Below are 25547 nucleotides of genomic sequence, written 5' to 3'. Positions count from 1 at the left end.
CATGAAGGGGATTATTTTTTTGAGTTCGTTTTCTAATATTTCATTGTTGGCATATAGAAAGGCTATGGACTTTTGTATGTTAATTTTGTATCCTGCGACCTTACTGTATTGGTTTATTGTTTCTAATAATCTTTTTGTGGAGTCCTTCGGGTTTTCGATGTATAGGATCATATCATCAGCAAAAAGTGATAGCTTTACTTCTTCTTTTCCGATATGGATGCCTTTTATTTCTTTGTCTTGTCTGATTGCTCTGGCCAGAACTTCTAGCACCACGTTGAATAAGAGTGGAGAGAGTGGACAACCCTGTCTTGTTCCTGATTTAAGGTAGAAAGTCCTCAGTTTTATGCCGTTTAATAGGATGTTGGCTGATGGTTTATCATATATGGCCTTTATCATGTTGAGATATTTTCCTTCTATACCCATTTTGTTGAGAGTCTTAAACATAAAATTGTGTTGTATTTTATCAAAAGCCTTTTCTGTAGCAGGATTCAGACTACAATATAGCTGTTAAGTGCTGTGTTGTCGTTCCCCCTGCTCAAAATAAAGTTGTTTCTTAACTATACCTGTCTGCTATACTCTTTAGCAGCCAGGTACGCTTGGTCTCATACATGTGAAACGAAAACGAAAAAAGAAAAGAAAAAAACAAAAAACAAACAAAACAAAACAAAACAAAACAAAAAAAAAGCCTTTTCTGCATCTATTGATAAGATCATGTGGTTTTTGTTCTTTGTTTTGTTGATATGGTGTATTACGTTAACCGTTTTGCGTATGTTGAACCATCCTTGAGATTCTGGGATGAATCCCACTTGATCATGATGTATTATTTTTTTAATATGTTGTTGTATTCGGTTTGCCAGTATTTTGTTTAGTATTTTAGCATCTGTATTCATTAGAGATATTGGTCTGTAGTTTTCCTTCTTTGTGCCATCCTTGCCAGGTTTTGGTATGAGGGTTATGTTGGCCTCATAAAATGTATTTGGAAGTATTGCTTCTTCAATTTTTTGGAAGACTTTGAGTAGAATAGGAACCAAGTCTTCTTTGAATGTTTGATAGAATTCACTAGTATAACCGTCTGGGCCTGGACTTTTATTTTTGGGGAGATTTTTAATAGTTTTTTCTATTTCCTCCCTGCTGATTGGTCTGTTTAGGCTTTCTGCTTCTTCATGACTCAGTCTAGGAAGGTTGTATTGTTCTAGGAATTTATCCATTTCTTCTAGATTGTTGTATTTGGTGGCATATAATTTTTCATAGTATTCTACAATAATTCTTTGTATTTCTATGATGTCTGTGGTGATCTCTCCTCTTTCATTTTGGATTTTATTTATTTGAGTCCTGTGTCTTTTTTCCTTGGTGAGTCTTGCCAAGGGTTTGTCAATTTTGTTGATCTTTTCAAAGAACCAGCTCCTTGTTTTATTGATTTTTTCTATAGTTTTTCTGTTCTCTAATTCATTTATTTCTGCTCTGATTTTTATTATCTCCTTTCTTCGGCTGGTTTTGGGTTGTCTTTGTTCTTCTTTTTCTAGTTCCTTAAGGTGTGAAGTTAAGTGGTTTACTTCGGCTCTCTCTTGTTTGTTCATATAGGCCTGAAGTGATATGAATTTTCCTCTTATTACTGCTTTTGCTGCATCCCAGAGATTCTGATATGTCGTATTTTCATTTTCATTTGTCTGTATATATCTTTTGATCTCTGCGCTTATTTCTTCTTTGACCCATTCATTTTTTAGAAGTATGTTGTTTAGTTTCCACATTTTTGTGGGTTTTTCCCCCTCTTTTTTGCAGTTGAATTCTAGTTTCAAGGCTTTATGATCAGAAAATATGCTTGGTACAATTTCAATTTTTCTAAATTTGCTGATATTGTCTTTGTGGCCCAACATATGGTCAATTCTTGAGAATGTTCCATGTACACTAGAGAAAAATGTATACTCTGTCGCTTTGGGATGAAGTGTCCTGTAGATGTTTATCATATCCAGGTGTTCTAGTATTTCGTTTAAGGCCACTATATCTTTATTGATTCTCTGTTTGGATGACCGATCTAGAGCCGTCAGCGGTGTATTGAGGTCTCCAAGTATGATTGTATTTTTGTTAGTTTTTGTTTTAAGGTCAATAAGTAGCTGTCTTATATATTTTGGTGCTCCTTGGTTTGGTGCATATATATTAAGGATTGTTATGTCTTCTTGATTCAACTTCCCCTTAATCATTATGAAATGACCATTTTTGTCTCTGAGTACTTTTTCTGTCTTGTAGTCAGCATTATTAGATATGAGTATTGCTACACCTGCTTTTTTTTGGGTGTTGTTTGCTTGGAGTATTGTTTTCCAGCCTTTCACTTTGAATTTGTTTTTATCCTTGTTGCTTAGATGTGTTTCTTGTAGGCAGCATATGGTTGGATTTTCTTTTTTAATCCATTCTGCTACTCTGTGTCTTTTTATTGGTAAGTTTAATCCATTTACATTTAGTGTAATTATTGACACTTGTGGGTTCCCTACTGCCATTTTATAAATTGCTTTCTGTTAGTTTTGTATCTAGTTTGATTCTTCTCTTTTGTTTTTCTATCATTTGTTTTTGTTTGTTTGTGTTCCATACTTTTTTCCTCTGTTGCTACCTTTTTTAAGTCAAGTGTTTTTGTGGTGGTTTTTTTAAGGGTGGTTACCATTAAGTAATGAAAAGGGTACCTACCATATTCATTGTAGTACCCTATCTTATAAGTATTTCTGCACTTCATCATCCTTTGCTACTGTTAATCTCCATCCTCTCCCCCCTTTTTTTCCTTTGTTGTCACAGTTTAAGTTTGGTTTTATTGTGTTCTTGGTGGAGCTGTTACTTGTGGTGTTGTTTTCTTTTGTTCTTTGAATCTGGTTGGAAAACCCCCCTTAGTATTTCCTGGAGTGGGGGCTTTCTGTTGATAAATTCTCTCATCTTTTCTGTATTTGTGAATGTTTTTATATCTCCTTCATACTTGAAGGATAGCTTTGATGGGTATAGTATTCTTGGCTGAAAGTTCCTCTCTTTCAGGGCTTTAAATATTGGGGTCCACTCTCTTCTAGCTTGTAGAGTTTCTGCTGAGAAATCTGATGATAATCTAATAGGCCTTCCTTTATATGTTGTACTCTTCTTTTCCCTGGCTGCCTTGAGAATTTTTTCTTTGTCATTGGTTTGTGTCATCTTTATTATGATGTGCCTTGGAGTGGGTTTGTTGGGGTTAAGAAAACTTGGTGTTCTGTTTGCTTCTTGAATTTGAGGCTTTAGTTCCTTCCACAGGCTTGGGAAGTTCTCGTCTATTATTTGTTTGAGTATATTCTCCATTCCATTTTCTTTCTCTTCTCCCTCTGATATACCTATTATTCTTATGTTATTCTTTCTGATGGAGTCAGACAATTCCTGTAGGGCTTTCTCATTTTTTATTATTTTTGAGTCTCTTTCTTCTTCTCTCTGTTGTGCCTCAAGTTGTTTGTCTTCTATTTCACTAATCCTATCTTCAATCTGGGCTGTTCTGTTAGCTAAGCTTGTTACCTCGTTTTTCAGCTCGTGAATTGAGTTTTTCATTTCTGTTTGATTTGTTTTTATAGTTTCAATTTCCTTGGTAATATATTCTTTGTGTTCATTGAGTTGTTTTCTGATCTCCCTATATTGCCTTTCTGTGTTTTCTTGTATATCTCTGAGTATTTTTAAGATTTCTATTTTAAATTCTCTGTCATTTTGCTCCAAGGCTTCCAATATGTTAAGTCTTTTCTCCATAGATTTTTCCACATCTATTTGTGTTACCTCTCTTTCTTTTGTATCCATAATATTCGATTTCCTCTTTCTTATCGGCATCTGAGGGTGGTCTTATTGATAGCACTAATTAGAATTAATAAAGAGTAAAAAGAAAAAAAAAAAAAAGGGTAAAACACCCAACAAAAGAAAACAGTAATAATTTATTATTTCCCCCTTTTTTTCTCTCTTCTCTTTCCCTCCTCTCCCCTCCTCAGGGAAATATCGTGCCTATAATGGAGGGCCTGATTTGGGGTGAAGAGTTTAAGGGGCAAAAAAAAAGGGAGTAGGGACCTACTAAATGCAAAAAAAAAAAAAAAAGGAAGAAAATCTTAGACAAGCATAAGATGATTTGCTTGTAAGTGATGGTCAACTAAGAGATATAATGAGAGGGATAAGAGGGAATCAGAAAAAAGGACCAAAAAAGAATAATAAAGAAGAAAAAATAAAAATAATAAGTAAAAATCTGTTGTATTAAGTGGAGCAAAGACTAAATACAATGGAGACCTTGGGTTGGGAGGACCCAAAATGCCACAAAAATAAACAAACCAGAGAAAAAAAAATAAAAACAAAAGCAAAAAAGAGAAATAAAGCCAAAAAAAAGCCTTGAGTCCCAAATTAACTAATTTGTTCGTGATTGAGGATTATATGGGAGGAAAGTAAATGAGAAAAGAAAAAACGAATAGAAAGGAAAAAATAAGAAAAAGAGAAAAACGAAGGAAGAAATAAAAATAGGAGGAGAAAAAAACAAAATAAAGCAAGACAAAAAAAAAACAAAAATAAACAAAAGAGGAGAGAGTGAGAGTTAAGTGTTTTGGAGTATAACCTTAAAGGAGGGTGAGGATGAAGAAGAAAAATAAAATGCAACACTCATGGGTAGTGTAGTTCAAGAAAGGGGAAGCATAAGATGGGCCGAGAATAGATGGACCGAGGTGGAGGAAATAAAGGCAAAAAGATAGAAGAAACAAACAACAACAACAACAACAAAAAAATTAGTGGATCAAGTTGTAAAGTCTGTGGGTTTTTCTTGATTTTGAGAGGTTAACTTCTTCCTTTTTCTTTTCTCTCCCTCTTCCTAGTCGGTGACTCTGTACCCCAGGCTCTGCCCCTGTGTCACTCTTAGGTAGGGATTTGCAGTTGATGGGATTCTATGGCAATGTCATATAATTGGCTTTAGTCTTGCTGGAAGTCAAGGCTTGTTGGCGTTTGCAGGGTCCAACGATGAGAGAGTTTGCTTTCCTGGATTCTCTCTCCTAGTCCCCCCTTTCTAAATTAGCAGCCTGGTGATCCAGCTATAAGGCTGCAACTGCTTCTGCCTGGGGAGTAAGAGGCTCAAAGAGCTGGGAAATCCCCACTCTATCCCCACGCAGTGCAAGGCTTTGGGAAAGGCTCTGGTAGTCATGGCCTCCAGTGTAATCAGGCGGGGGTGGGAGTCAATTGTTGTCAAGGTGACTGTTCAGCGCCTATCATTTAGTTGGACCTCTCAACCCAGGCTTTCCACACTTTGTAGCCTGTTTTTGCAGGGAAGAAGAGGCACTAGTCTCTGCTTACGACTAGTGTAGTATAGACCTTATTATCTGCCAAGTCCTTCTTGTTAGCGTTTATCCCTGAATATGGAGGCTCTATCAATCAGAAGTTGCCCCCGCCCCTTTAGCGAGAGGCACTAAAAAATATCACGCCTCTTGTCTTGGATCGCTGAACTGAGAGAGATCTTATCAATTAGAACCGAGGGTGCGCAGATTTTATGGGTTAAGCTAATTTCAGTGATTGGGTCGCAGCTGTGTTTCTGAAGGTGTTTTAGGCTGCCTGCGCGCGCCCCTCCCCCAACGCTTGATTGTTAGCTTGAATGGCTGGGTGAGGTGCCCCGCCCACGGAGAGAATCTCCCAAGCCTCTCCCGCTGGCCCCGCCGCTGGCGGCTGGACCGCACCAGGCGCAGGATAATGGAGCCCCCTGGGTGTGCGGGCCAGCAGGGCGCCCTGGGCGCGTGGAATGCCCAAGGCACGCGCGTGAATGGGGCGTTCTGGGCACCGGTGGCCGGCGACCCCCACTCGCAGTGTGCGGGTCGCTGGGAACGTCAGCGGTGCTCAGGTGCTCAACCGGACCTGGCGCGCGCACGGCTGCTCCGGTGGCGGTTCGCGGCGGCCGCTCGCGGCAGCGGCTCGCGGGGGCGGTTCGCGGCGGCCGCTCCCCGCGGCGGCTCGCGGGTGCTCGCGGCGGCTCGGTTCGCGGTTCCCAAGTATATGGGCTGACTCACCGCAGGCGCACTCCCTCGCGGCTTGAATGAGCGTCGCTTGCGGTAGCTTCCTCCACACCCTCGTCTCTCAGATTCAAGTGATAACAGTCTTTTTGCTTTCAGTTTGTGTGGAACTCCGGAATGCTCCGGGGATAAATTTTTCTGTTTCTAGTTGATAAATTTGTTGTGATTTAGGGGAGAGCTGTCGGACGCGCTTCTCACGGCGCCATTTCCGTGACGTCACTCCTCCAAATAGTTTTTGAGTAGCATTTGATGGAAACTGTATTCTAACACAATTTTAAAGCAGAGCTTTTAAATTATTAATTATATAATATAAAACTTTCGAGCAATGTCACAAGTGGCTATTATAATTCCTCAGTACTTTATAGAGCTTCAGCATCAATATGTTTTAACTCCCAAGACCTTCTTCTCCTTCCAGGGTCTGAAAAAATCCACTTAATTTAGGGTATGTAGTGATTTATCTGCAAAAACTAGGAGCTACTGTCAACTACAAATTTTTGGTGGTGTAATAATGAATCAAGTATAGTAGAATAGAAAATTCATTACATTTCATCTCACTCAAAGTGGGTTTAATGTGTCTCTTTCTTCTTCAGTGTACTGAACACATTTAATGTATACAATTTGAAGAATTTGGACATATGCAAACATTCATGATATCAGCACCACAATGAAGGTGTTAAATATATAAGACACATCCCAAATTTCCTTCTGCCTCCCTTTTTCTGTGGCAAGAACGCTTAACAAATTTTGAAATGCAGAATATCATATTGTTAACTATGGGCTTCATGTTATACAGAAGATTTCCAGAAGTTAATTCTTCTAGCATAACTAAATTTTATACCCAAGGAGAAACAACTCCCCATTTCCCCTCCCTTATCCCCAGGCAATCACTTTGGTATTTTCTGCTTTATGAGTTTGACTATATTAAATACCTCATATAAGTAGAATTATACCATATTTGTCTTTCTGTTACTGATTTATTTCACTTAGAATAATGTCCTCAAGTTTCATCCACATTATTACAAATGTCCAAATTTCCTTATTTTTTTTAAGACTGAGAAGTAATCCATTTTGTCTATTTACTACTTTTTCTTTACCCACTCATTTGTTGATGAAAACATGGGTTACTTTCATTTCTTGAATATTGTTTAAAGTATTACAATAAACTTGGGAGTACAAATATATCTGCATGGTCCTGATTTCAATTCTTTTGGATGAAGTGGTGACCTGGGTAAATTTGAACCCTTGTGGTGGGAGTATAAAATGGTGTAGCAGCTATGGAAAAACAGTACGTAGGTTCTTCAAAAAATTAAATCTAGAACTACCATATGCCCCTCTCTTCCTGAGAATAGTGAACATGCCAAGGAAACGGAGGAGAGAGAAAAATCAAAAACAAAAAACAAGGACAAAAGGCATTAAGAAAAAATGGAGCAATTAGATAATTTCACAGATCAACATCTAAAGCCAGGGGCTAGCATTTAAACAGCATAATGATATGAGAGACATAAAATGCTACTCATACAAATTTTCTGGTAGATTGATATTAAAGACTACTTGTCTTGACCTTCCAATGCTCCAAATAGGCCATATTCTTTTCTTCTCTATATCACTATATATAGGTCCCTATGTTACATAAATCTAATCTATTGGGAAAAATTCTTCTAAGCATCTCTTTTTCCAGAATACAGCATAAATGAATATAATTTCTGCTTTTGTGTGCTATAATTTAAACAATCACAATGAGAATTTGATCAATTGTATGAGATAAACTAGATAACCCTTGAATGGGAAAACATGTAAATGTTCACTGGAGAAGTACACATAAATCTAAGGTACAGTTGCTCTGATATTTCTTCCAAGTCAAGGTTATGATTTGGGAATCAGAGTTGCAAATGTGTGACTTAGATTATAAAAAGCATAAACTATGTATTTACTTAGAAATATTTATTTTCTTTGTATCTGAGTTCATGGCTCAATCGTTCTCTTCACATAATCTGAGGAAGAGTTTCATTTTCTACTCACACAAGCTGCATTTGAGGACAGAGAAACAGTCTCCCGCAAGTCACTGTGAAGAAAGAAACCACACTCATCATAATTCACCCATGCTGGGCTTTTCACTTTTTAAAGAATTTTACCTGAATGTTAAATTGGAGAAAGTAGAATGACCTAAAAGGTGAGAATTATATAAAAGGCAAGCAGAAGGAATTCTTCAGAGACGCACAGAGCATGATACAAAGCAATGAGGCATAAATGTGGATGGCAGGGAGGAACAGCAGCACCTGGGACGGATGAAAGCAGTCGCGGCAGCATGACTCTGCCTGAAGGAAGACACCGCACCGCAAGGTGAGGAGCAGCATCTCGGAGACACAGATGCACACCTGGCAGGGTCTGAAATAGTAACTTGTCAGATGGCCTGCCAGACTATCCGACCAGACGGGGCAGCTAGTCACTAGGCTTTCTCACAGTTGTCCATACGAGCCATAATAATAGCAACCCATACCATCAGTTGAAGGACAAATACATAATTAAATTATCAATAAAATACATATGCATATAAAGCTACAATAAATCAACCCTAGGTATCTGGGTTAACACTTATTTTTTTAGATTTTTGCTCTATGTATACCATTTATTTGTATAACATAATATGTTTAATATATTATATGAGATAATTAAAATATAATGTTATCTTGCACAAGATGTAAATTTTGTAAGCTCACATCTTGCACAAGATGTAAACTCCGTAAGTTCCGGGGCCCATGACTATCTGCCTGGTCTTTAGAAATGTTCAATTAATATTTACTGAATGAGTGAATACTGACTTGTGTATTTTATTTATTTATTTATGTATGTATGTATGTATGTATTTTGTGTGACAAGACAGAGAGAGACATAGGGTCAGACAGATGGGAAGGGAGAGAAATGAGAAGCATCAATTCTTCTTTGCGGCTCCTTAGACTGGGGGGCTACAGCAGATCGAGTGACCCTTGCTCAAGTCAGTGATTTGGGGCTTAAGCTGATGAGCCTTGCTCAAACCAGATGAGCTCTCACTCAAGCTGGCGACCTCTGGGTTTCAAACCTGGGTCCTCCGAGTCCTAGTCCAAGGCTCTATCCACTGTGCCACCACCTGGTCTGACTCATGTATTTTCACTCTCATATAATTCTCCTCCATGTTCAGGGCTTAGAAGAAAATAAAGAACCAATAATTCTCCACATATTTACTCCTTTCCCAACTATTTTCAATTTATTTTTATTCATAAAATTAAAAAATGATTACAGCACATATATTTAGGGGTTAGTTTCCTCTCATTTCAAAAACAAACTATTCAGGGTGGAAATGTCACAGCAGCCAGAGGTCCAGGGAAGTTGAGAGGTATGACCAGGAGCAGCCATGATCGGGTCCCAAGCAGCCAGATGCCACCTTGCTGCGGGCAGCAGGGGCCTTGAACAGTGTAGGGGCTTCCTGGTGACTGTCAGTGAAGATCACCGGGAAGGGCTACGGGACTACAAGAAGGGGTCCCAGGAGGAAGGACCCCTGAGGAAGCACTGCTGGCTCAAGGCCAAGAAGCAAAGAAGATTCTGTCAGAGGCTCCCAAATCACGGTCACCTTATGTCTGCTTCCCGAGTGAGGGGCCAGCTGATCCACCAGTGCCACCCCAACCCTTTCCTGAGATCAAGATGCTGGCACACCACAGCCATGGGGAAGCAGCGGCCCCTGGACCAGGCCTTGCCCCAGCCGATGCAGCAGCAGTACTTGGAGGAGCTGCGGCCATAGCAGAGGTGGAAAGCAGAGCAGACACAGACTCTTAGATACAGAAGCAGCACTGGGGGGGGGGGGGTTGGGGGACTGGGTGGATAAGTAGAAGCCATAAATAAGTTTAAATTGTTAGTCACAGAATAACCAAGGGGATGTAAAGCACAGCATAGAGAACATAGTCAATAATATTGTAGCCTGACCAGGCGGTGGCGCAGTGGATAGAGCATCAGTCTGGGACACGGAGGACCCAGGTTAGAAACCCAGAGGTCCCGGGCTTGAGCACAGGCTCATCTGCTTTGAGCAAGGCTCACCAGCTTGAGCCCAAGGTCACTGGCTTGAGCAAGGGGTCACTTGGTCCACTGTAGCCCCCCAGTCAAGGCACATATGAGAAAGCAATTATTGAACAACTAAGGTGTCGCAAGGAAGAATTGATACTTCTCATTTCTCTTCCTTCCTGTCTGTCTGCCCTTATCTGTCCCTCTCTTTGTCTCCTCTGTCTCTGTCACACACAAAAATAATAGTAATAATATTATTTTAATAACTATGGATAGTGACAGGTGGGTGGAGACTTGAAAGAAGCGAGGAGCACTTTGTAAAGTCCATGATTGACCACTATTCTGTGCGCCTGAAACTAACACAGGATAATACTGAATGTAAACTGTAATTGAAAAAGTAAAAAATAAATGAATAAAGTAAATAATGATAAAAAAAAAAAGCAGCGTGATGATCCATCAATTGATTAAAATGTACTTATAGCTGATACACTTTATTCTTAAAAAACATGGTCACATTTAATAGTACATTTCTGCATCTGGATAAAAGTAACTGAATGTTTATCTGTTACATCATTCTCCATAAAGACTGAACTTGATCTAATTCTGTGTAATCTTTGGCAGCCCATAAGGCTGTGCTTGGAGCTGGGTAAGTGCTCAGATGTTGATTGAAATTACTACACTGCTTCACTTCTCATTAGTCCTGTAGATTAGACTAAAGCTTGCTATGTACCGGCATTCTTTTTTTCTCACTGTAATGCTCGTGGCCAAGGTCAGGCAGGTTCACACTGAATTTGGGCAGACTGTACAGGAACTATGGAGCCGGAAAGCGAAGGGCTGTGCTCGTTCATTGGAGACTCTCAAAGGTAGGCGAGTGAATAAACAGAGGAAAACCTGCTTTTCATAGTGGAGGGCAAGGGATCAGGAAAACCAAACCTTGCAGCGGCCGGAGAGTGATCCGGGAGAACTGCCTCTGAAGGAAAGCACCCATAGCTTTTCATAGAGACCCACATGTGGCTTTCTGCCACGTGCTCATGCACTAATTGCACAAAGTGCTTGTAAATCAGTGAGCAAACCTAACACAGCTATTTTCCCCACACTCTCTCAACTGTTCTGTAATGCGTTCAAGGTTGTATTGATAATTCTTAGTCTTACCAGTGATGACTATAAATTTGGTCATTGTATTGACTTTTTAACATATTCTGTCTAAAAATCCCTGCTCTAGCTTCATTCTGAGGTCCAAATATATAGAAGATAACAGCTGTCAAATTTCACTATAGGGGCTGCCTAATTATTTTCCTATAATTCTGGTAGGGAGCATCTATACAACACAACTGCAAATATCCAAATGCTTATCTGTATTATATTTAAATAACTTTTAATATTTGAGAGCATTAGTCTAAAACCAGGTAAGAACATAAGGTTCCTTTGTAGAAAGTATCATAACAACTGGCTTGATATTTTTAGTTCTTTCATGTCAACAATTTGGATTCTGCCCTCAGAGACTAACAACGCCCAGATGATATAGGAAAACAGAACTCTGACCTAAAACCTCTGCAGCAACCAACACAGGAAGGCAAAGAAGATCCTTTATAATAATTGGCCCAGAACAATCAAGATCTGGTCACTGCCAGCTTCCCTAATGTTTCCCTCTACTTCCAACTCAGGACCAGCTAGAGAAAGAAATAAATACGCTCTCCAAATCAATTTTATAGGATGTTGTGAGTCCAGTTTTCCCTCCTCCACCTTCCCATGTCAATAATAGCCAACCAGAGCATAACAGAACCTTCTACAGTATTTTTTTTCACTGTGAAGCTTTCCTACTCCCTGGCTTCCTTTGAGTCTCTGACAACTGCAAGTTATGGCTGCTGACACCCACGGTATAGCACACTCTGAATAAATAGCCTCAGTTCTCTTTAGGGTTGCTTTCATTTATTTCTACAGCCCCAAAGCTGTTCTGTTTTTTTCAATATCCTATTGCAGACTGAGAATGAAGATAAATGACTGACTATTGTTTTTACATGGTGAGAATTATCAAAGAGGTTTTTTCCCACCTTAATTTACTGATTGAATGCTTCCCAGCATTATACTAATTTTTTTTTATTTACAGAGGTAATGCTATAATAAGATCATTGTTTCAGGGTTGATTTAATGTGTATAGTATTAATAAGAAACAAAATGTTGGTATTCCAAGTTTCTAATCAATAGGGCAACTACAAGAAGCAAAAACTTCTCCATTCAAACCTGATCCATAAAACTTTGGCAAAATTTTTTCATAATACATAGACTAGAAGAAAAAAGGCATGAGATCAAACTTAGCAAAATTATTTTACCTAAAATGAGTGGCTTTGATTGACTATCAAGTACTTATGTTCCATATCTGATGTCACTTAATAGGGATGGCAAGTGAAAGAAAATGCAGAAAGTGGAAATGTGAGATTTATGTTTATTTAAAACTATTCATAAACTTCAATTCCATAAACCTGTGTCTTTGCTTATCTTTTTAAGTTGATTTTAGAGAGAGAGAGAAACATCCATTTATTGGTCCATTTATTGACGCATTCATTGGTTGCCTCTTGAATGTGCCCTGACCAAGGATCAAACCACAACCTTCGTGTATCTAGACAATGCTCTAACCAACTGAGATCCCTGGCCAGGGCCTGTCTTTGCTTTTTAATTCAATTTGGATAGAACTAGTAGGAAAACTTTGCTCAATTAAGGACATTTTCGTTCTGCTTAAAGTTTCACCTTAATTTTCTGTCTTGCCTTCCTGTTCCTCAGTACTGACACTGAATATGAGTGAAATGGCTCCCAGGTTATAGCTGAATATTAAATGACAAAGTTCGGTGAAATTCTGCAGCAAGGCAAATACAGGAGTTGATACTTCCTGCTTATCCTCTTTCTTCTCTCTCTCTCTCTCACTCTATTTCTCTAGTTCTCTCCCTCTTCTCCATAAAGTGAATAAATACAATCTTTAAGAAAATAAATAAAGACATCTCCATAACCACTTTCTGCCTTCTCCCACTGAATCAGAAGTTCAGAGAGGAGACTAAGAAAGCCTATATTAAAAATGCCTCTAATGCTTTACATCCAGACATTGGAAATGACTGTCAAATCATACTGTCCAAACTCTGTATTAGTGGATGATTTAAAAGCTCAAAGACTAACTTATCTGCTCAGATCCCCCAAACATACCACAGTAAACAGGAGCCCAGTTTCTTAACTCCAACTTGTTCCTCTCCATAAGCTGTTTCTATATGATATAGATACTTATTATGGAGATACCATTTCTATCAATGTACTTGTTGAAAAATCAAAATGTCAATCTGTCTACCAAAGGCTTCGTTTCTATACTAATCCCAATACTTCATCTGTTATCATGAAACTCTTTACTCTTATTTCTGGAGTGTAAAAGTAAACAAATAAGTAAATCTTAACTCAGTAAAGGACCTGAAATATATGTTACTACAGACAGCTGGATTTATTAGTATGAAAAGGCTAACCAGTCCTCTCCCTAAATAAAAAAGTAAATAACACTGTTCAAAATTGTCATTTACAACCATTTGGGGGCTCTAGACATCAATGGAAGGAGAACTACAGATTGAACAGCATTTACTCCTAAAAACTGATACAAATTTGCATAGTAACAGTGAAAATGTGGCCCTTTCCCAAGTTGCTATCTTCCCAACTCAGCTGGTAAGAACTGATTTTATCAGTACAAGAAAGGATGAGGAAACTAGCAACAACGTTGGCAAGGGTGGTGAAACTGGTTTTCAGAAAGGGATTTAAACCAGTAGAGACCTTGTCAATAAATGTAATAAACTGACTAAGAAACGGAAAACCTTGCGATCTGCTAGCCTGACCTTTCAATCCAAGACAGACCATTTAGCAGTCTCTGAGAAAAATTTTTTAGCATGAAGATTCTTAAATGAGAGCCAGAAAGCCAATGAAAAGCTCACCATAGTTTCCTAGCTGACTGGGACGTGTGTAGACTTGAAGAGAGACATAGCTATCCCAGCTGAGAGTGAGAACTTAAGAACATTTGACAATTGGCTGAATTGTCAGTGTGTCTGAGTGGAAGATATGAGAAGCTGCAAACTGTAAAAAGAAAATAGAGGAGGAGGGCATTTTCCATAGTTTAAGTCCACACCTGCTACCAAATAAAAATAGGAAGGAAGAGACAGGGGAGAGAAGGGAAAAGAGATAGAATGAAAAAGAAAAAATAATTCAAAATTCAATATATACAATTTCAACAAAAATAATTTGAGACATGCAAAGAAATAAGAAAACGTGACCTATACTCAGGAACAAAACAGTTAATAAAAACTGCACCTGGGAGAAGATACTGGAATAAGTATTCATGTGTTTGTGTATATCATACAAAGTGATAAAATATCCCCTAATTTTTGTGAGCAGTATATATACAAGATGGGTCAAAATTAGGCTTATGGTTGTTTGTATGGTAAATAAAACAATGAATAATAAATAATAAGCTCTTGGCCAGTTGGTTCAATGGATAGAGCATAGCCCTGGCACATCTAAATCAGTGGTTCCATCCCTAGTCAGGGCACATAGGAGAAGTGACCAATGAGTGCACAACTAAATGAAATGAGGAACTTTCATTCTATGGAATGAGTTTATATTTCTCTGTCTATCCTCATTCTCCCTCCTCTCTTTGTCTTAAATCAATGAAAAAATTTTAAAAAATAATAATAATTCAAGAATATATTCTGTGTTTTGCATACTCACAACTGTAAACCTACTTTTGACCCACTCGGTATACAGAAAGTTGAAAAGAACTAAAACTGAAATGAATATTTAATAATTTACTAAAAAAAGTCAACATAAGATTTGAGAACAAATCAGTAAATGAAGATGAATAGATTATGAAATCTGAAGTAATAAAAAAGTGATAAAAATACACAGAACCTCAGAGACTGCAGGACTACTTCTAGTATAACAACATAATCACAATAACAGAATCAGAAGGAGAAAAAAGCAAGAAAACATAATATTTAAGAAAATAATGTTTAAAAGCTTCTGAAATTAGATGTAAAACATTAATCTGATTGTTCAAGAAACTCAATGAACTCCAAGTAGAGTCACACAAAGATCAATATGTAATAGAAAATATTCAAGCTGCTAAAAGACAAAGACAAGAAAAAAAATCTTTTTTTTCCTTTACTGATTTTTAGAGAAAGGAAGGGGAAGGCGTGTGTGTGAGAAAGAGAGAAACGTTCATTTGTTGTTCCACTTATTTATACATTCATTGGTTGATTCTTGTTTGTGCCCTGACAAAGGATATAACCTGCAAAGTTGGTGAATTGGGACTATGCTCTAACCAAATGAGCTAGCTGATCAGGGCAGAAAATAGTAAAATCAATGAGAGAGAGTGGTCCAATGGAATATGTCAGAGTAGGAAGTTTTAGTAATTCGTTCTATCACCAAAAAACATATCAAAGAGGTAATAACTGTCTAAAGAAATAATGTCCAGAAACTTCCAAAATTTGATGAGAGATACAAATCTACACATCCAAGAAACTCAACAAATTCCAATCAAATACATTCAAATAGATTTACACAGAATCCCATTATAATCAATAAATAAATGAATGAACAAATTATGGCATACATACAAAGAAATAGTATTTAGTTATACAGTAAAAACATAAGAAACATTGATAAATGCTAATACTTAACCTTCAAAACATTATACTAATCAAAAGAAGCCAGACCTGACCAGGTGGTGGTGCAGTGGATAGAGCGTCAAACTGGGATGCAGAGGACTCAGGTTTGAGACCCCGAGGTTGCCAGATTTGAGCAAAGCTCACCAGCTTGGACCCAAGGTCGCTGGCTTGAGCAAGGGGTTACTCGGTCTGCTGTTGCCCCACAGTCAAGGCACATATGAGAAAGCATTCAGTGAACAACTAAGGTGTGTCAACGAAAAACTAATGATTGATGCTTCTCATCTCACTCCATTCCAGTCTGTCTGTCCCTATCTATCCTCTCTGACTCTCTCTGTCTCTGTAAAAAAAAAAAATAATAAAATAAATAAATAAATAATAAATAAATAATAAAAAATTCAAAAGAAGCCAGATAAAAAGGTCACATATTCTATTATTTGCTATATATAATTGATCCAGGATATACAAATTTGTAGAGACGTCATGGTTACCATGAAATACGGGCAAGGTTAATGGAGACTGATTATGTAAATAGTATAATGAGTTTTATTGGGTGATAGATATATATATATTACAGAACATTGTAAAAAGACTAAATATCACCTAAGATTTTATCAAGCATTAATTATATTCTCATTTTTATGGCACAAAGTTTTGGTTGAAGATTGAGCAATTATATAATACTAATTACATAATTTATATTATATAGAGGTCTAATATATATGACAATATATTCACTTCACTATAGCAAACTTAAGCAGCTGTGCTATATTTCATCAGAATTAAATCAGTATTAATTTGAAATTGATTGTGAAAAGTAAGATTTACATTTCAATCTCTAAAGCAACCAGTAAGTAAATAACAAAAAATATAATTCAGTATCTATTAACAGTTAAAATTGTATACCATAATAAATGTATCTTACTAAAATATAAAATTAGAAAGAAAAAAACAAAAATACATAGAAAATAAATAGTATATTTTCATACTTAAATCCAACCATAACAATATTTATGTTAAATGAATGGAGATGTTCAAAGTGAATAAAAAGTAAGATTCAACTATATATATTCTGCAAGAAGCATATATTATATTAAATAAAGTAAAAAGATTAAAATTAAAACTTAAATTAAAAAGATATATCATAAAACCACCACGAGAAAAAGGGAGTATGTAAACTAGAAATTTTCAATCCTTTTCCTCTCACAGCACACATAAAGTAATTACTAAAATTCTGCAGCACACCAAAAATATATATCTTTTGTTGATCTGACAAAAAAAAATAGGTATGATTTTGATGCATTCAGGCCAGATGGCTATTGTTGTGTTGGCTGTTGTCATTATTTTATTTGACAATTTAAGGGAAAAGAAGTCAGTGCCCCTGATCAACTGGTCAAGTCATATTTTAAATATTGTTAGAATGGCTGTCATCAATAAATTAACAAACTAGTGCTGGTGAGGATGCGGAGAAGAGGGAACACTCTCGCAATGGTGGTGGGAACACAGATTGATATAGCCACTATTGAAAACACCAGAGAGATTCCTCAAAATACTAAAAACAAAACTGTGTGATGACCCAGAATTTAACTTGTGTGTGTGTGTGTGTGTGTATTTGAAGAAATCCAAAGCACTAATTCAAGAGAATATACATATCTTTATGTTCAATGCAGTGTTATTTTGGCAATAGCCAAAATATGGAACCAACCCAAGTTTTCTTCAGTAATCTATTGGGTAAAAGACTGGTCTACATATGTACAATGTAATATTGTTTGGTCATAAAAAATAATTAAATCTTACCATTTCATAGTATGGATAAATTTAGGGTATGTTACGTGAAGTAAAATAAGTCGGTCAGAGAGAGCCAAATACCATATGCTCTCATTTACATGTGCAATATAAAAAACAATATGAATGAATAAACAAAAGAGGAACACTCATAGATACAGGGACCACATCGATGGTTGACAGAAGGGAGGATATCAGGAGACTGGGTGAAAAAAGGGAAGGGATTAAGAACTAGAGATTGGTCGTTTTACAAAATAGTCATGGGGATGTTGAGTACAGCTAAGGAAGAGGATCAATAGGACTGCAATAGCTCTGGAGGGCACCAGGGGGTACTGGGAACATTGGGGGAAACACGTTATGAAGTATATGACCACCTCACCACTACGCGGTACACCTGAAACAAATACAGAACATTACTGGGTGTAAACTGTAATTGGAAAATAATATTTTTAATTAAAAAAAATAGCAGATTCAAACTCAGGTCATCTGCCCCCAAAACATTCTTTCTTTTTACCAGTTAACAATATGTAAATAATTACTATTAGTAAAATGATATTATTTTAATATTCTTATTTTAAATTGATAATTACCAACATCATATTAAATTAACAATTACACATTACTGATTCTGGGATTTTTTTTTAAACTAGTGAAAGCTAGAAAATATTTCTTCTTTCTGACACTTGATTTTCATTAAAATTGTGTCTCCAAAATGTACTGATCACAAAATTTTATAGTATTCCAGGTAAATATATTTGATATGTTTATTGTGGGATTTCTCTTCCTTTATGGTGGTAGAAACTTAAAAAGTATTCCTATAGCTCACCAATATATAATCTAAAAAAATATCACTATAGCTCACCAATATATAATCTAAAAAAATATCAGAAGTTTGCCAGAGAAAGTACTTAAAGAACTTTTAGGGTTTCTAATATTTTTTAAAATCTGACTGGGTGCTTTATCTCATAAACTGAAAAGCCCAGTGACTCATCTACAGCCTAGCTAGGAGTACAGATGTGATTTGTTTTAGCGAGAAACTGAAATCCCACTAACCTATGTTTAATGTGCAGTTGTCTCCTTGGTGTTTTTGCACAGTTTTTTATGTTAAAATGGTTTTGATTTTATAACTAAGTTCATAACCTCATATTGCTGATTCCTCCAAACTTTGTCAAATATAGACAAAGTCCAAACTACTAAATCTAACACATTTTTGTACTTGCAAAATTCCCAGCAATTAATCATACACTAATCATAGGATTAATGACTCTGTAGAGCTAATGCACAGCATGAACACTATGGTTAATAATACCATAGTGAATACTGAAAATTTTCTTAGGAGATTTCAGATACTCTCACTATACGCTCAAAGATTGGAAACATATGAGATATGTCAATTAGCCTAACTTTAATAATTATTTCATTTCATCGCATGTAAATGTGTATATATCAAATCATAACGTTGTACACTTTAAACATATACAATTTTTACTAAAGAAACCCAAAGTTAAAAACAAAAAGCAGAATTACTCCATGAATGCTTAAAAGATTCAAACTCGCATGTTCTAATATTACATTAGTACTGAAAGAGGTAAGTTATTTTTAAGTTTGTTGATCTAATTTCAGAGAAAACCAGCTTCAAGTAGTAAGTATGCCGAAATAAATGATCTGAGACTATCTGGAACTTTTAGTTCTAATAAGTTAACCTAAAGACATTGTTCAAAGAAAGTCTTTAACTCCATCTGAAACAAAATTCACATGGAAATATTTCATCCAAAAGAAAGAACACTAGGTACCTCAAGGACACAAACTCTTATTAGAGAATCTAACACATTTGTTCCTTTTGTCTAAAAGTAAGCAATATATGAAATGCCAATGAAGAATGAATTTGTTTTATAACAGACTGTGAAGGGATTCAATTCTCAAGTGGTCCACACAATCCCACTCTAACCTGCAAGGTAATTTAGAGACAATATACAGGGACTAGCTACGTGGGCAACAGATCCAAGCTCCCTCACAACAGGCAGAATGAAAAAGAAACACTGTCTTCAACGCCTATTTTCTACATCTCCCAGAGGATTCTGACTCTTCCCTCACTCTTTATATTCATGTGAGAAACAGGTATTTTTAAAAATATAATAACCATAGGCCCTGGCCGGTTGGCTCAGCGGTAGAGCGTCGGCCTGGCGTGCGGGGGACCAGGGTTCGATTCCAGGCCAGGGCACATAGGAGAAGCGCCCATTTGCTTCTCCACCACCCCCCTCCTTCCTCTCTGTCTCTCTCCTCCCCTCCCGCAGCCAAGGCTCCATTGGAGCAAAGATGGCCCGGGCGCTGGGGATGGCTCCTTGGCCTCTGCCCCAGGCGCTAGAGTGGCTCTGGTCATGGCAGAGCGACGCCCCGGAAGGGCAGAGCATCGCCCCTGGTGGGCGTGCTGGGTGGATCTTGGTCGGGGCGAATGCGGGAGGAGTCTGTCTGACTGTCTCTCCCCATTTCCAGCTTCAGAAAAATACAAAAAAAAAAAAATATATATATATATATAATAACCATAATAATACAAATTTTATTCATGATGCCAAGTGAAAAATCTTCTATACCTTTTCAGGGGTCATTTAATCCTGTTAACAACCAACAAGCCAATGCCATTACCGTGTCTTCATAGATGAGGAAACTGCCGCACAGATTTAGTGACAGGTCTAAATTCACACGGTTGACAAAAGGAAGAACCAAAATTTGAACCTTGGTGTGGATGACTCCAAGGTCTGTGCTTTTAAAAATCTCACATTCCTGTTGAGGAGGATATGGCAGTTTAGGACTAAATCCTAATTCCCATTATTCACTGATCTACTCCACATCTCACTGGCATGCAGAAATCCATAAACATCAAAAATGATTAATACTTTTAAATAAAGAACAGTAAAGATCCAGTTCACTAGATATTTTCACTTACTATGAAGGTGAAAATAGGTAAGAAAATTTGGTGGTTGATCATTACACACATTATTTATTATTGCACAAAAAATATGAAGTATTTATATTTTCAGACACCAAAATAGTACATGTGGCAATTCTCAATACATATTTTTGTAATATGTGTGAAGTAAATGTTTTATATGATCACTCATTTTTTGTGCATATTTTTGTATTTCATTTACCAGTATTTTGATTCTTGCAAAAATGACATAAAAACAGATGGTTGATTTTAAAAGTTTTACCTCCTGCAACAAACATATCTCTGTCCAGATGGACAGTAGGCTTCAGTGCCAATATTGGACCTTTACCATATGGACAATAAGATCTATGGCAACAAAGACTACGTTCAGCTTTGAACTTCAACACAAATCATGTTTGATCAATTTTCAGCCTCCTTTAGTTTTTGTGGTCAGGTAATCAGGAAGTAACAGACCATTTAAGTAAAATATCAAAAACATTATCTTCAAGATATCGAACTATATATATTTTTGGCAAAAAAATTTTTATGAACTTTTTAAAAATTCATTTCAGAGAGGAGAAAGAAGAGAGAGAGAGAGAGAGAGAGAGAGAGAGAGAGAGAGAAAGAGGGGAGTAGCTGGAAGTATCAACTCCCATATGTGCCTTGATCAGGCAAGCCCAGGGTTTTAAACTGATGACCTCAGTGTTCCAGGTTGACAGTTTATCCACTGCGCCACCACAGGTCAGGCCTTGGGAAAATTTTATAATCCATATGAATCTCAAGGTGATAGAAGTTAACTGTTTTATTCAAATTTATTGAGATATAATTTACTTTGAGTCACTCTTTATAGGGACACAGTTCTATGAATTTTAACAAAGATACAATCATGTAACCACCACCACCACAATAAGGACATAGCACCTCGCTCAAAGCAGTCTTCTCATGTCATGTATTAAAATGATGAATTGCTTTGTTTGGTTTTTGAATGTTATACCAACCTTGTTTTATAGGATAAATCTCACCCAGTTTTGAGTTAATATTTTTATATGTGAAATTTGAATTTAATTTACAGAAATTTTGTTTAGAATTCTATATCTGTATTCACAACAGATATTGACTTACAGTTTTATTTTCTTGCAGTGCCTTAGTCTGATTTCAGAATGAGCTTAATGCTAGTCTCATAGATTAAGGAGAATATCCCACACTTTTTAAATTTGGGGAATGTTTTGTGTAGGAATGGGATTTTTTTTTCCCTTGAAAGTTTAGTGGTGCTCACCAGTGAAGCCATATTTCCTGAACTTTTCTATATGGAAAAGTTTCTAGTTATGTGTGTAACTTCTTTAAGAGAAAAAGGACTATTTAGTTTATTTCTTCTTGAGTTAACTTTGATAAATTGCATATTTCCAGAAATTTGACTATTATATCAGAGTAGTCAAATTTATTAGCATAAAAATTTGATAACAATCCCTGTTATCTTTTCAATAATTACAGGATTTGTACTCATGTCATCTTCTTATTCTAGACATTGTTATTTTGCGTTTTCACTTTTATTCCCATCACCAGTAGCCTAGAGGCTTAATAATTTTACTGGTCTCAAAAAACAGTTTCTGGTGTCACTGATTTTCCATGTTAATAGTATATTCTGCTTCAATTTCATTGATTTCTGCTCCAGTCTTGATTGTTTTCTATTTTCCACAATTTTGCATCAGATACCCTCTCTGTTCTTAGTATTTTAAATTTTAAAGTGTAAGTGGAGGTCTATGATTTGAGATCTTTCTTATTTTCCAAAATAGGCACTTAAAGCAGGAAACTCCCTTTTCAGCATTGCATAACGACCATCCCAAACATTTTGATAGGCTATGCTTTTATTTTAACTCAACTTTCAATAGTTTTTCATTTTGCTTCTGACTTTTAGGCCCTCAAAATATTTAAAACTGTACTGTTTCCAAGATCTGGGGACTTTCCAGTGATCTCTGTTACTGATTTCTAATTCAATTCCACTCTGGTCAGAGAACATACCTTATATAACTTAAACTCTTAAATTCATTGGTAATTTTTATGGGCTAGAATATAGGCATCCCTGTACACTACAAAACATGTGTTGTGTTTCATAAACATCAGTTAGGTAAAAATGGTGAATAGTAGTAAGTAGTTCAAATCTTCTCTATTCATGGTTATTTTTGTTTACTTGTTCTATCAATTATTGAGATAATTGAAATATAATTTTGACCAATATAGATTTGCCTATTTTTCCTTGAATTTCTATCAGTTTTTACTTTACATATTTTAAAGATCTGTTATTAGATGCATAAATACTAAAGTTATTACATACTCTCAATGAACCATTTTATCATTATGAAAAGACCGTTTCTATTCCTAGTAATGATCTTTGTTCTTAAATCTACATTTTTTATAGTAACTCTCTTTTGATTAGTGGTATCATGGCATTTTTTTTTCATTATTTTAAAATTTTTATATTCCTTTATAATTGCATTTCATACACACACACACACACACACACACACTGCATTTCTTGTAGGAAAAACCTACTTGGGTCTTTTTAAGTTAACCTGACAACTGCTTTCTAATAGAGTTTCTAGACTACTTATATTTAATTTGATTATTGATATGGTTTATCCATTTGAAATCAATACTATGGTATTTGTTTAATACACTTGGAGACTTTCAAAATGCTTTAACATCATTTTCCTTACTCACTTTATAGAGTGCCTTCAACTTCTCATGACAGAGTATAATCTAGAAATATGTGAAGAAAATTTTGAGTGGCCTTTAAGAAGCTGAATTAGACCCCTGCAAGCCCATATTATGTAGAATATGAATGACATTTTCTTTCTTTCTAGACTGAAAAATTTTAGAATTAACTTTTGTTTTATAAACATTTTAAATTAGCACTTTAATATTTATTTGGAACAAATGCTCTGCTGATTTGAACCTTCTGTCTCCATTGGCAGGTGCCCTGCATCTCGCACTGGGCTCCATTTTACACTCATTCCAGTGACTTCTGTGAAACACTTACTACCCAGTAATCATTTTAGCTCATTTACAGCTGTGCTAAAAAATAGGCTCCATTCTGACTGTGACTAGCAAGTGTCCTCTTCTCTTTCCTTCTGTACAACAAAGAGATATTTAAGATTTTACACTATTCATCTCAGTTTGTTTTTGAAGGGGGGAAGGCCCAGACAGTTTTAATAAATAGTTTTCCATTGTGTTAAATAGGATTGTCAAACCTTTGAACACAATTCATTTTTTCTAAGGCACCAATTTTATTTTGCGGTAATGAATGGATAGAATATCCCCACACAACTGCAAGAGTTCTTTATCTGTGCCAAACTGAGAATCAGGGGATTTTTGTTTGTATTTCCTCCCTCCCTCCCTCCCTCCTTTCCATCTTTCCATCCTTCCCTCATTCCTTCCCTCTTACCCTCTTTTCTTCCCTCCTTCCTTCCCTCCTTCCCTTCTTCCTTCCTCCCCTCCTTCCTTCCTTCCCTCCATCCTTTCTTCTTTCCTTCCTTTCTTTCCTGTCTCAGTAAAAATAGCAGTTTTAAAATATGGAGATATTTATAGTTCTATACTTTCTATATTCAAATAGAAGGAAAATGATATTTATATACTCTTTTGTTTATAGCTAATGGGTAATGAAATGAGTTAAATCACACGAGTAATGTTCTTTGATAACCCTTAAGGTCCACATATAGGAGCCAGACAAAATGAGTGTGCGTTTGCACATTCTTGGGCATGGATTGGCTTAGGAATACCCATTTGTGTTAATTTGAGCTGGACAAAGCTGAAAATATTTCAGTGAAGCTTTAGGTATTAAAAGCCTCTTTAAAACTGGGAAAAATATTGCAAAAATACTGGAATTTTGAGTCAGACGAACTTTAAATTACTTCTCAATTTTGCCATGTAATGGCTGGATAAACATGTGCAAGATACTGAAATCCTTTGACAAGTTAGAAGTTCATCATTATGCATACATTCCAGGGACAGTGTAAATATAAAGTATTCAATATGTATCACAGATAGCACTCTAAATGTCCTGTTAATATTGAAACACACATTATATATGTTTACATCTGTGCTTTTCCATAGATCCAGATTCAGCCTTCCCAATCATTTCTGGATTAAAGCATAGGCAGTTGTTTTTAACAAAATTAATATACTTAGTATTTTACAAAAGTTTCAGGTGTACAGAAAAAGTTAATACAAAGTACAGGTTCCCTGTTGATATAGCAGTAAGTTTCCAGGGGAGGGGAAATATTCTATAATCCTAAAATTAGCTCTAGTCTTTGATAGCCTATGTCCCAAGCTCAGTTATTTATCATGGTAAATAAAATGGTGCTTTTAAAACTCTAGTGAACTATCATACATACATTTTTTTTTTGGCTACCCTTTTACAGGAATTGAAGGAAAAATTACATGCTATGAATACATGGAATTTTATACTAGTTTATGTGTATTTCTAGTTTAACTTCTGCTTGTGTCATAGATTTACTGTAAAGTTTTAGAATACAGTGAAATATCCAATTTAGTAGCACTTATTTCAAATTTGATTATCCCTTGTTGATTCCTTACATCTCTGGGAGATATTTGTGTAATTGATTAGGGGACTTAAAATCTCACTTAACATCATATTTATTCAAAAGTTTTTCAGTATCCTCATCTTATTATGACAAAGAGAAGAATTTATAACTAGGTGGAGATAGTTTTGATAGCTTTTAAGAATCTAAAACAAAATTTTAAGTTCATATAAAAAGTCGATGTACTATAATATGAAAGAATTAATAAAAAGCCTATATAGTCAGATGCATTTCACATATTTTTCTAAAACTGATTATTTATCTTATTCCTAACTTATAACAGTTAATCAGAATCAGTAATGATAGCTCAGCAGAGAACAAAATAGAAAAAGTTTAGAATCATAACAACATTTTAAAAAAGAACAACATACTTTCTCAGGTTGCACAGTGGCAGACGGCTTTACTGGCCAGGATTGGTCATATTACAAAAACAAAAAAATGATTCTGAAGATTACCTAAGTTTTAGGAAGAATATATATACATAATTTCCATATGTGTGGATGTTATTTGTGTGGAAAAC

At 36.1% G+C, this 25547-nt stretch overlaps 1 non-coding gene and 1 pseudogene across 1 annotated transcript; both read left to right on the top strand.

Moving 5' to 3' along the window:
- The first annotated feature begins 479 nt into the window (after positions 1-479).
- Positions 480-610, top strand: LOC136327412 (small nucleolar RNA SNORA63). Its single transcript, XR_010729634.1, has one exon. It is a non-coding gene; the product is annotated as a small nucleolar RNA SNORA63 (small nucleolar RNA).
- A 10240-nt stretch (positions 611-10850) lies between these two features.
- The window catches only part of LOC136322595 (E3 ubiquitin-protein ligase ZNF598-like), a 32797-nt pseudogene continuing 18100 nt past the window's right edge, over positions 10851-25547 (top strand).

The sequence above is a fragment of the Saccopteryx bilineata genome, chromosome 2, assembly GCF_036850765.1.
Source record: "Saccopteryx bilineata isolate mSacBil1 chromosome 2, mSacBil1_pri_phased_curated, whole genome shotgun sequence".
Classification (NCBI taxonomy): domain Eukaryota; kingdom Metazoa; phylum Chordata; class Mammalia; order Chiroptera; family Emballonuridae; genus Saccopteryx; species Saccopteryx bilineata.
This window is presented reverse-complemented; position numbering and strand designations above follow the sequence as displayed.